This window comes from Saccopteryx bilineata, chromosome 6 (genome assembly GCF_036850765.1).
Source record: "Saccopteryx bilineata isolate mSacBil1 chromosome 6, mSacBil1_pri_phased_curated, whole genome shotgun sequence".
Classification (NCBI taxonomy): Eukaryota; Metazoa; Chordata; class Mammalia; order Chiroptera; family Emballonuridae; genus Saccopteryx; species Saccopteryx bilineata.
Window position 1 is genome coordinate 15,897,622 of NC_089495.1, and position 13,895 is coordinate 15,911,516.

The window sequence follows — 13,895 nt, forward strand, 5'->3', positions numbered from 1 at the left end:
TCTGCTTAGGAAGATTAAGGAAAGCTATTGTGTTGATAAAACATTTGGTTTGGGCCTTACAGAATAAGTAGGAGTTTTCTGGACAGACAAGGCAAGAAGAAATGACATTCCAAATAGATGGGAGAGTGTAAACAGGTGCATTTCGTAAAAGTGCGTGACACATTTTCAGGGCAGTGAGTAATTGGTCTGAGCAGACACAAGCTTAGACTATTATTCAATTAATAGGAAAAAATTTTTCACTTTAATTTTTTTTGAGGCCCTTGCCTGTGAAACAAGAGATGTGGAACTTAATTACTTTATTTTCTGAATCTCTCCTGAACTGAATATCCACACATACAGAGTGAAGAGAATTGGACTAAATCAGAGGTTGGCGAACATTTTCTGCGAACCTGGTAGTAAATATTTCCAGTGCTGTGGACCATACAACCTCAGACTTTGTTGCCACTGCTCTGGATTCCGTGCAAAAGGTATCTGGATCCAGCCGCAGATCATCTGCAAACAAACAGGCAAAGCTGGATTTCCCCTGAGGCTGCACTTGGCCACGCCCTGGGCTACATAGCCTCTAGTTAACATCCTGCATGAGCAAGGAAGAGCTCTACCATTCCATCGCCATTTTCTAACTTTTCTTGTGAGATGTTTAATCATAGGGAAGTATGTTTTTGGATCAGGATGTTAAAATAATTGACATAGTTTCTCTTTCTATTGCAAGGGGGGTAACAATATCATTCCTTTAGCTGCAACAAATCAGTGTGAACACTCACCTTTCTACATTGAAGGATGTGAATCTCTTTTCATAGAAGGAACAAAAGCCACAAAGTAGCTAAAGCTAATGCTTATGTAGGAGAATATAATTAACCTTTTTCCAGGTAAATCTAGGAAATATAAAAAATAAATTAATAATAATTTAACCTTGACTATAGCTATAAAACTTATTTTATTTTAGAGAGGAGAGAGAGAGAGAGAGAGAGAGAGAGAGAGAAGGGGAGGCTGGAAGCATCAACTCCCACATGTGCTTTGACCACGAAAGCCAGGGTTTCGAACGAGCAACCTCAATCTCCCTCTCTTTCTCCTTCATTTTTTATTCTATCAATCTCAATGCATCCTGTTGCTAAAGAATGTCTTTGATCCACTTTATTGACTATACCTTCCTCAGTAACCCATAGACCTTTATTAGACCTCTCCCTAAACTTATCCTATGTGGTTTATATTATATTATTGGGATATTGTCTTATCTGTACCCTATATGGTCACTAACTTCCTTGTATGTAGTTATTATTTCTTATTCACTTTACTCTCTGCCTTCTAATATTACTATAATGAGCATAGTCTGTGTCAAATCAATGCATTAAAAATAATGGAGGCCTGACCTGTGTTGGTGCAGTGGATAAAGCGTCAACCTGGAAATGCTGAGGTCGCCGGTTTGAAACCCTGGGTTTGCCTGGTCAAGGCACATATGGGAGTTGATGCTTCCAGCTCCTCCCCCCTTCTCTCTCTCTCTGTCTCTCTCTCCTCTGTCTCTCTCTCTCTCTCTCTCTCTCTCTCTCTCCCCCCCTCTCTCTCCTCTCTAAAAATGAATAAATAAATTTAAAAAATTAAAAAAAATAATGGAAAAATAACTCTCAGTATGTCTTCAGTTTAAAATAAATCTGTATTTGCTCCATGAAAGAATGCTTTGGGGAAAAGAAAAGGCATGCATAAATTTGCATGTCACTCTTTGCTTTTAAATTTCTTTCTAGATAGAAAAAATTTAAAAAAAAAAGAGCAGTGTAAAATTTGGAGGACTCTATAGGGTCACCCAAGGACACAAAAAATGAGGGAAAGTGATTAAAGAGGAAACCTTTAGAGATAGGATGGACCTCGGCAAGGAGTAGTTACAGCGGATAACTAAGACTGCAAGAACAGAGTGGTGAGCAGAAGAAAGAAAGAGCTCGTTGTAGGGGGAAGGGAGGAAGACAGCTTAGAATACAGACAACTCAAGGTTACATGCAGAATATTGAAGGAGAAAAGAAAATAATACTCATATCTTAAAAATACTGTGTGGAATTACAGTATGTGAAGTTAATAAAAGGATTTAATTAACCTTCCTGAATAAAGGAAGTCGTAATTGAGCACCATGATAGCCTGGGCAGATGGTGGAAATCAATGCGACAGCTATCTGGGTGCAAGAAGTGAAGCAGTTTGCTGTGCAAAATTCTGTCCAAGTAGGCTGGCTGTCAGGTTTATATATACCTTTCATGGTTTCTCATTTCCTCACCTGTGGGAGAGCTCATCAGTGAGTAAATTGGTACAAGAAACTAGCACTATTTAAATATTGTATTTCGGGACATTACCTGAGACACTTGGGTGAATTGAAGGAGCTGCTGTGAACATGAAACAGGTCCTCAGAAATCATAATGACTGCTGACGCCATTATCAGAGGGCCATTTCTCGGGCCAAAGGAGAGCCAGGATCTTTGGGAATTTTTATAAGAGTGGAATCCAGCCTCTTCAAAGATATTCTTCATCTGGAAACTACAAACAAAGCCATCAGCAAACTCTATTTGGCCTCCGTCTTCGAAATGAGTTCTCACTCCCCACAGTCCCCGACACACCTTTTCATTCTTGGTGAGTCAGGCCTGCCCCTAAGTTTCTCCACTGGGCTCTTCCTGGGTATTCCATATTTATTTCAAGAGTGACTTAGATAATGAAGGAGAATGTTATTTGCAAAATGTAAATTAAATTTCAAAAGACAAAGTTTTTTAAAAATTCATTTCAGGCTAATGGAATCTAGAATATTTTCACTAAGAAGATCAATAATCAGCTCTTTATCTTTGCCAGAGAAATAGTTTAGACAATTGAAATGATTTTCTTTATCAAACATTCATTTAGCATTGACCTCTTTATTTCAAAGACCTACTGCATCTTTTCAACTCTGAACCTTGTTTGTATAGCACACTGTTCCACTTTCAAATCAGTAATGAATCATTTTCCTCTTTGACCTAATTTTCAGATTTTCCTCCAACTTTACTTTTACTGTTATTGTAGTTTAACTTTACTATAAGTCTGTTCTACTTAACACATACCTTATTATTCCTTTTTTTTCTCTCAATGAGAAAAATGAAGCACAGTGAATTTAAATCTCTTGCAAAAATAATACATTGTTCAGGTGTAAGTCTTATTATATAGCAAACACGCTTTTCTTTACGATGCATTACAAAGAATATAGCTTTCATTCTCTGTGGTGGGAGCACTTCTAAACTGATTAAGGTACATAAGTGAGAACAGTAACAGTAATAATAATAACTGTATCTACCATTTTTTGGAGTACCTATGTTTTGCAAACATTATGCTAGCTTTTTACAAAAAAAACGCATTTTATTCTAAAAATACCTCTGAGATATTGGTATCAGTATTCCCGTTTTCCACAAGGGGACAATGATTCTCAAGTTTAAGTGACTTGCTCAAGTGATAAATAAGAGGCAGAATTAGAGTCTGAAATTGGTTCTGATGATTGCACTCTATGCTTACAATGGTTTTAAAATAATGGTTCTTTAGGGACCATTTTTGGCATTAAGATGGACCAGATGAATATAACCTGTTTGATGACAAGTAGACAGTAGCCTGTAAGAATTTTAAACCATACTGCATTTCAATACTAAAGTCTGAAAAAATTTTTTTTCCAGGTTCCATATGGATTCCTGGGCTTTCAGAGTCTCTAAAGATATGGTTTATATATGTCAGGATAATTCAGACAATATTTCCCACTAATCAAGTGGTGTGGAAAAACCAACTGCTCCCTATGGGGAACTATGCAGCACTGGTTAGAATGAATATTATCAGCAAGGACCTCAAAGGGCCCTCATGTTCCTGTTTCAACCAAAATTCATTCATCCATGGAACAATCTGCTCCTAAATTTGTAAACAGCTGTCCAGTAATAAGCTCACTAAAATGAATAATATTCTCAAGCAGTCACATGCAGTTGCACAAATGCTCTTATTGTCATTCTTCCCATCTCAGTGGTATTTATGAGCTGTTAAGGCAATGAAAGGGGACAAATAACATTTTTTTTTAAATACATGTGAACATGGTGACTTACATTTCAAGGGTCTAATCACCATTTGAGCTCTTAAAACATCTATTTGTCTTTCTAATTTAGATTGTGTGTCTCTTGATCTCTGAGCACATATTCTTTATGCCTGGTACCGTGCCAGAGCCATCAGTGGTAAACAAACAATTAATCTTCATAAGGATAGCTTGTAGAGGTGGTCCTGTGATTACTGAAGGGCACCTTGACATCGCAGGTAAGTCTGCTTTGAAAAATATGTGTGTATGGCAAATAACAACTGTATACTAGGGTAATCATTTCACTTTTTCTGTCCTTAGATTCCTGGTCTAGAAAATAAGTGTTGTTGCACTAGAAATTCATGAAGGTAACTCATATATAGTCTTTTACAAGCTAAATACTCTTAAATTTTCAACAATTCCTCTATTTTTCTGGGTTCCATTTACTTTGCATTCAGGTGTTAGCTATATGCTAGAATATGACTAGATCTTAATATAGAACATGTGATGTGTTTCTATTGTTTATCCCATCTTAGTGGATTAGATATTGAAGAACAAATATACTTTCTCATGAAGTGGTACTACTATTCTAGTATGTAGGCTTGCATGAGTTTCACACAGTTTTGTTCCTAGTTACTAATAGCACACACAGCACAATTTATATATTTAGGAAGATATAGTAGAAGGAAGAGAGGCTTAGGACACCATAACTTATAAGGTACATATAGTGCACTTGTTTAACAAGTTTCTTAAAATGTAGTGTTAAAGTGTACATATAAATGAACTATTTAATGAACATGGGGGGATATATGGCCTCTCTAAACTAATTTATTTTACTTACGTAAGAAAGATGCTAATAATGGCTTCTAGGATTTTATGAGAATTAATATGTATAAGTTGCCTGACATAGAGGAAGTACACAATAAAAGTTCATTTTCTTTCCCTTCCCTTCCCTTCCCTTCCCTTCCCTTCCTTTCCTTTCCCTTCCTTTTCTTTGTATTCTTTCAGATAACAGGCCTTTCTAGTCTGTGGCAGTCCCCATATCATTACCCCCCTCTATAGATGAGGCCTGATCCAGGAGTTCTATTGTCATAAATCTGGAAGTAGGGGGATCAAAGTGGTTATATCTATAGAAAACCCATCTTTGTAGAAATATTTACACCCCAATCTTATACTCTGCAATTAGCCTACCATTCTACCTGAAGACACCTTTGAATGAAGGTGTTAAATATCTCTGGTAAAATGCAAGGATGATACCATGAGTGGGTGAACTAACGAGTCTTAAGAAGTGGGATCACTTTTCTCCTTGGAGAAATATCTAGTTGGGGGAGGGGAGAAATTCTTTTTCAGCTTCATACGTGACCTTGGGATTTTTCCTATAATCCTGGCGAGAGATTCTGCTACTATGTTTTATTGATTAGTAGTATTTGAGAGTGAGGGGCTGTGGAAGAGTAATATGATAGCAAGCCATAATCAAATCGGTGCATATTTTGTTGTCATAATTTCCTTATGAGAGAGCAGAATGTTCCAAGGCAATGGCTTAACTCCAGTCCATTCAACCCCTACATAAGTGTGCCTACTGTGTCTAAGGCACAAAAATTGTTTTCTTACCCAAGACTAATTCAGTCTGCATAGCACTGATGGGGGCAGAATTAAGAGAAATTCTGAGGCATGGATTAGAGAGCATAGGAAAAGCCTTGCAGTGGACAATCATTTCAGCCAGGGCCAACAGGAGGGCAGAATTCTAGGAGGTAGGGGGTAGCATCTGAAAGTGAGGGGGTCTATGCATAAAAATACAGGTGATCTGAAGACAAACATTATTAATTCCATAGCATTCTTCAGTCCAACCTTGGTACAGATTTATGGTACTGACCATGCTTTTCTTCAGAGGTAAGCAACATAATACAATTGAAGAATGACAGGATCAGAAGTAAAGAATTTCTTTGATAAATCCTAACTCAACCTCTTGCAAGATATGCGGCTGTGTGCGATTCTCATAACCTGTCTGAACATTAGTTTTCTTAGCTGTAAAATGGCAGCAATAAGTCTTATTCTGTTTCACAAGAGGAAACTGTGAGAATAAAAACACCACGTAAATTGCAACGCTTTGAAAATGATAGACTATTTAAATACGATCATTGTTGTAGATGTCCTTAGTGTTAACATCAAAGAGATCTTCCTGGAATCCTACAGACAATTAAAGTTGCAATAGTTTTTCTTTTTACCCTCAGATACAAGGGAAATGATAAAGGATTATTTTAGGTTTGCTTTTTTATTCAGGTATTTATGTACAGATATTTGAGCATTGAAGCAAAGGAAAGGTAAAATGCTGTAATAACTTACCTATTATTTCTGTATCACCGAATGCTAAAAATGATTAGTGATAGAGCTTGATAACAATTATTACTTGAACACTCTCTGAGGGACATTAGCAGAAAATTTCTCTGACTTCTTTTTACCAGTAAAGCGGGTAGCCTTACGAACCTGACCTTAATCAATATTTTTCTTATTCAACAAAGATAACATAGACCTTGAAATATAATATTTATGTACTATTCATTGTGACAAACTGTACTGACTTAGTGTATGGAAGAGAGAGAGAGAGAGAGAGAGAGAGAGAGAGAGAGAATGTTGTGGGTAAAAATGACGCTTATGAGATTTCTGGTGCATGCCATATTTCAATTAAGCATGCCATATTCCTAGCGAGACACTGACGACGTCACGCAGATGCTCTGTGAGGTTCTGGAAGTCATTTTCATCCATAGATAGCTGTCATCCTAACTGTGTCAAGAAATCATTCAAATAGCTTCTCTCAGGACTGTTTTTGCCAGGAGCCCAGGTGAGAAATCAAGGACTCCGGGAGGCAAGATGTCAAGGAAGCTGAGGCATCTTTCCTGCTAGCGGAGTAAGAAGAGGATGTACACCACTGCATACCCGGGGACAAATGTTCTCACTGTTTGTTCCCTGTTTTCCATCAATAATAGAACGTTGTGCTGTCTCCTTCCTTTGCCTCTTTTGACTGCATCAGACAGGAGAAGAAAATTAAATAAGAAAGTCATTTAAAGTGGCTAGAGGGGAGAGGAGAAAAGCTGTGTGTTGAGTGTGAGTCTGCTTAAACAGCAATGAGGTATGTTGGGACAGTGCAGAGGGGATGGGAGCACAGGCAGTCAGGAGGAACTTTGAAGATGCCAGCAGAGGACACAGAGGAAGAGAAGGCTCAAATAAGAGTGAAAGTCCAGGGACCAAAATGTTCTAGACCAAACACGGATAACTTTGTTGGCAATTCAGAGCTCTGTAGTGTGTGGAGTCAAATAATTTTATTATTTTCCTACTCATGGTTCACATCTCGGATTAGGATCTCTTCGAAAGAAATTGACGTGATGGGACTCTGGTTCACAGACAAGGTTAGCATAAGGCAGAACTGCCAAGTATTCAGTGTATGTCCTAGGGAATGGGTGTTTTTATTTTCTGCAATCTTTTATGTATTTCAAAAACATCTGTTCTTTCATGTGCTTTCTTAATTCCATCTTTCATAAAAAACCTTTCTAAAGAAATTATTTTTCACCTGAGTTTTTTTTTTCTTTTTTGAGGCCAGAGGTAGGGCAGAAGATAGATGACCATATTTCAGGTTAGAATTCCATGCATCAATTCCATTGGCGAAGTAAATCTGTATCTTCTAAAAGCATATCTGATTGCGAGGAAAAACTGTGTTAGTTAAAAACAGCAATATGATTTCCCTGAGGATGTTATTTTTGTTGTTGTTGTTATCGCAAAAAATAGAACAATCACCTTTTCATAGACAGATTTTAAGATTTACATACAAGAAAATTGTTATACTTGAAATTGCTTAATAGATTATATTACCATCACTATTATCATTCTCTAAATCATTTTTTTGTTATAAGCACTAAAGTATAACCTGGGTATTCACAGTTCTGCAGTTCTTCAGTTTCTGAGCCAATTTAGATTAAGTTTCAGACCTAACAGTGCAGAATATGGAATCACTAAAAGATTTATTCCCATCGTGTCTGAAGGGAGCCCCACTGAATATAGCCATCCCTTAGTGTGTACTGGTTCTACCATTTACAGAATAGGTAAAGGTGGGAGGGGTGTCCCTAAATCCTGACAGTCACTTTTCTTTTCCTCTGAGGTTTTCTATAAAGGGCGTTATTTGTACCATGAGTAATACTACTCAGTGAGATACCAGGTAGCAATTTATTTCTGGCTGAACAAATACTCAGTAGACCTTTTGGAAAACTTCCTGGTAAAAGCAGCATTGGAGACCCTGGTTTTAGCCAGGAGGTCCAAGGGAAGAATCCAGCTTCATCTCTCCCCTCATTACATTTAAAATGCTGGAATGTGGGAGTCAATTCTAGCCTTATTTGCTCTCTAGGCCTTAGGTAGAGAAGCTGCAAAAGAGTGGAACAGAAGAAACATTTCCTAGTCGGTCATTAAAGAGCAGTTCCTACTTGACAATACACCCTCAAATGGCTGGTGTCAGAGATGGGCAGGTCTAATACTCACATAAACTAGTGAACCAGGAAGAGAACAGGTGAGACCTGGTAACTCTAACACCCAGTTATGCCATTTATTGGCAGAAGTGGCCCAATAAATAATCAACTTGAAAATTAATTCTTTCTAGGGGCAGAAGGTTTAGAGGACAGAGAGTACAGAAGCATGTGACAAGAGTTGTCTCCTTTATGAAAACAGTATAAAATTTGAAATATTGTATTCATCTCAAAATCTTTGTGGGTAATTAAAAAAGAATTGAGTCAGGTTCTACATTAAAATTACATTAGATAGTTCTATCACTCTAGGTTGCGTTACCCAAACAAGAATTTCCCTGAGTTTCCAGCAATTTTAACAAAAAGTAAAAATTTTCTTTAAAAATATAGATCTGAACAAAATAAAATTATGAATAGAAACCGCAGGTGTGAGGAGTTATTGGTAATGGGAAATGAATAACAGTGCATTTTTCTGTGTTAGCATCAAGGCACTATTACAAAAATCAATAACAGGATAATAGAAAATAAACAGAAATGCAACAAGTGAAAGCTATTGAGAAAATCTCATTAGGCTGCTATTTCATGTATGTAATACAGCGTTGTTTATAAATAGATAATAGATAACATTCTGCTATCTGTTACACATTTAAAATTATTATTGCATTGATAGAAAGTACTTACAATAATTCCTAGCTTTAAAGTCACTAATATATCCTTTTATTTGTATCTCTTCCTTTAAAAAAATATAGTCAATCTATTAATTTCTTTAAGAAATACCTATGAGATTAGCATTTTGTTTTTGTTTTGTTTTGTTTTGTTTTTCATTTTTCTGAAGCTGGAAACAGGGAGAGACAGTCAGACAGACTCCCGCATGCGCCCGACCGGGATCCACCCGGCACGCCCACCATGGGGCGACGCTCTGCCCACCAGGGGGCGATGCTATGCCCATCCTGGGCATTGCCATGTTGTGAACAGAGCCACTCTAGTGCCTGAGGCAGAGGCCACAGAGCCATCCCCAGCGCCTGGGCCATCTTTGCTCCAATGGAGCCTTGGCTGCGGGAGGGGAAGAGCGAGACAGAGAGGAAAGCGCGGCAGAGGGGTGGAGAAGCAAATGGGCGCTTCTCCTGTGTGCCCTGGCCGGGAATCGAACCCGGGTCCTCCGCACACTAGGCCGACGCTCTACCGCTGAGCCAACCGGCCAGGGCTGAGATTAGCATTTTGATGTTGACTCTGAGCCTAGATCAGGTCATATTCTCATTTTTCAAAGGGAAAAGTATTCCTTCTATGTAGAAAGATATCTGTTGAAAAAATTAAACTCCCATAGTCACAGTTTTAGTTTCAAAATGTTAAATAGGCAGATCATAATCTTAGCTAGTATTAAGAAAAAGTCACATCATACAAGGCATTGGCACTAACAAAGGAATAAGGATTCTGAAGACCATTCTCAACAATGCAGGAGTAGCATTGTTGATGGGTAATCTCAAAGGATAGCTGATTTCAGAGTGCAGTGAAGTCTTTCTGCTTTAAGTGCAAGACAGAGGACAGAGCACAGAGCAAGATTGATTGTCATGTTTTAAGTGTAATCAGGGTGAAAGATAAAGTAAAAGGGTTTTTTAAGAGTGGAAGAAAAAGACCTTAAGACAGAATCAATGGAGATTAGAGCTTTTGTTTCATGGCTGTATCTGCTTTCATTTATACCTAGACTTGATTGATACAAATCACATGGTGACTGAGTGACGTGAGAGTGGTTAATTTTCCTGTTATTAAATAATAATGCTAAGCGTGCAAATATAAAAATAGCCGCTGCTTTATTCTTTTAATTTACTCTGCTGAGATGCCAGGTGTCTGTTTTGTGTGTGTGTGTGTGTGTGTGTGTGTGTTTAATTTTGATATCAGTGTGAGCAACTAGCATCTAGGCACCCAAGTCAGTTCTGCTTAATTATTATTCCAATTGGTTCATTCAATGAATAGTCAGTGAGTGCCCCTCACATATCTTACAAATATTTGTTAATAACACAGCAGTGAATTAACAGATAAAGCCCATGTCCTCCTGATGCTTACATAATAGCAGATAAGATGAAAAACCTCAACTAATTGAGTGATAAGCGGCATTGGCTTATCCGACTGAAGTATGGAGCAGAGATAGGAACCAGGGAGGAAGAGGTAATCTAAATTACTTGGTACTAGACACTGATTTAAACACTACGGTAGACACAGTTCTAAATATTTCTTCACTTACAGAGCTTGCATTTTAGTAATAATGATAATTTGCTGAATGTTCATTATATGCTAGGTCTCACCTTAAGAACTTGCTGGTATTAATTGCTTTAAATCTTAACAGCTTTATGAGGTAGTTACCATTATTGACCTTTTATAGGTGAAGAGGCAAAGGAACAGATGTTAAGTGACTTACACAGATCTCTGGACTACAAAGTGGCAGTCACACACTATGAACATACATTGTCTGGCTGTAAATCCTGTACTTTTAATGAGTACTTTATTCTAAGAAAAAAGAAACACAAGTGAGTGCAAATATGCAAATGACTTTATTTCAAAGAGTGACAAGTATTATGAGAGAATCCTATTTGGGAGCTCAGCAGAACCCTTAGGTAGGGCATGGTGCTGATCACAAACCATTGCCTTGGTTGGTTTTTGTAGGCTCCCTCTCCAGTGCACTGTCTATAAGCACTTACGGTTACATGATGCCCATCCTGCCTTAAAACAAGATATTTCTCCTCATTTAAAAAAAGACCTATGGCCTCTTGATGACTACCACATAGTCTTAAAGAGAATTGTAATGAAGTTAAAAAATTATGTTTCTTCTAGTGGAAGTCCACTCCTCTTTCTACACAAGAGTAGGCTGCCAAGAAAAAAGTCCTGTTCAAATCTGTTCTGAATCTCTGGAAACGCTGGGTCACTACTGGTTGACATCTCGAAGTAAGGCTGCAATGGATCCTATATTGCTAAAATCTAGGCTGGCTTGCATCATAATGACTCAAAAGTTTAACTTTGATTATAAAGGGCAATTTGAGGATCTTCCAATATAATTTTTAATTATTTTAAAATGTTTGACTAATTACTATCTTTAAACACTTGATGCATCTAGAAACACAGGTTTTGGTGAAATCTAATCTCACTGGCTAGCTTTGATGCTCTATACCGAATTAAAACTAATTTAACTATATACCATCTATGCTGCACATTAATATTAAGCAATTACATTAAATGGAAGCACTGCAAATATGTTCATTGCTTTCATTAAAAAAAGCTGAGATTCTTAATTACTTTCTGAGCAACTATTCCTTACTCAGCTATTTAAGTATTTGCAATATTCAAAATCAATAGGGGATGTTAATTTATATTGAATACATATTTTTAAACATCTCTTTGGCATTGCAAGGTTAAAAATGTATTTACAAATCTGGAATTGCATATGATTTTAGGAGACTTTTTTGATTTGACTAATGTTAAAATTTTTCTGGGTAAAATATTTTCTCCCATTTTTCATTCTTTTAACACCTTAGGCTTCTGATGCTCACTTTCCCTATTCCAAAGGGACACTCTCTCTTGTCTCATCATCAGTCCATCAGTATTGACTAATGTTCATATATAATTTCAATCTTGCTAAGCACTAAAGTAACCTTCAAGTTCCTGAGAAAGAAGGCTTAGGAGATACAGAGTTTGTTTGTTTTTTCCCTCTTATCTCCACAGTCTTTCAGTGCTTGTGTGACTCTGACATTTTTTATTTTATTTTATTTATTGATTTTGAGAGAGAGAGAGGAGGGAGAGAGAAAGAGAGAGGGTAGGGAAGAAACAGGAAGCATCAACTAGTAGTTTCCTGTATGTGCCTTGGCAGGGCAAGCCCAGGGATTCAAACTGGTGACTTTAGCATTCTAGGTCAATGCTTTGTCCACTGCGCTACCACAGGTCAGGCATGTGACTCTGACTTTTGTGAAATGTATTGATTTCTTTCAGATACAACAGTTCATGAAATATTATATAACACAAAAACTTTTCCTGAATGATTGTAGGCTTCAACAAAGTGTTAATATTGAATAGTTCAGGAGTTTTAATACAAGGCTTCCAAATTGAATATGTTATCTCAGAACTTTACTAAAGATAAGTCAACCCACAGCTTTCAGTGTTTATATGTCTTTTAGGCAAGGGGGTCAGCTAGCTTCACAGTGACTGTTTGTTGTGCATGTCTTTAATACTACCGAGGACTCAGTTTTACTTTTAGACAGGCATTTTTACACCTCAACACCGTTTTCCCTTTCCTGGGAGAAGCCAAAGCCATTTGCATGGTAAAAATTAAATGTAATTTATAAAATTCAGCCGCTCTCATTTCTCGTATCATGGTTTTTGTTCTCATATATGGTTATTTGTTTAAGGCATCCTTTTCTTCCTCTTTGAAGTCTGATTCAATATCAGTTAGCAATGCTTGGCCAACACTCTTAATTGGTTTTCTACTATATTTGAGCCCTACCTCCCAGATGAGCAAAGTTCTCTCTCATCTCTCTCACTTACAAGATAACAGTTGAATAGCAAATGAGTTTAATGATGTTGATTTAGATTTCTACTGCATCTTAATGTTGCTACCTATAAAACAGAAAAGCAGAGGGGTTTCTGAAAAGGGACTTAACAATTACTTCTTGAAACTATCTGAGCTGCTTATCCCTGAAGCTGACATTGTTTTATTAATTTCACTAAGATCAAATAGAGTGCTGGAATTTGAACCCAGGGCTTTCTTATTCGAGTACATTATATTGATAGTTTAGTATTGTCTGCTGTTATTATCATAGGATGCCGCGGACCAGCGCAGCTTCCAAATAATGGTGCGGAATTAAGGAAACACACTTTGTCAGAACAAAACCGATGGGACTAGGAGGACTCCTCAAACTGCCTGGCAGCATCTGAGTGCCTCACAGCCCCAGTTCGCTTTATTATATGGACCTATGCAAATCAAGGACCCTGATACAAAGTTGCACATCAAAGGCTAAGACAGGAACTCTCCCAAGGCAAAAACAGGATACATTAGTAAAATTTACAAACATCTGAAACAAACAGAGTCAGAGGAAGGGTATATATATTGCTTCCTGCAACCCAAGGAAGGAAGTGGAGTGGGTGCAAACACTTAGCATCAAAGCCAAATATGGAGATGGAGGGGGGAGAACTTAGCCTTTTGCTAAGCCTTGAATCTATAATGGCTTCCTGCCATTAACGGTCCACAACATATCCCCCTTTTCTTTTTAATTTGTGTGCTGAGATTTGCACTCATCTGATTTTCTAATTTGGAGGCAGATGGAAAAAATACAAAACAAACACAAAATTAGTATAGCCAATGCTAAC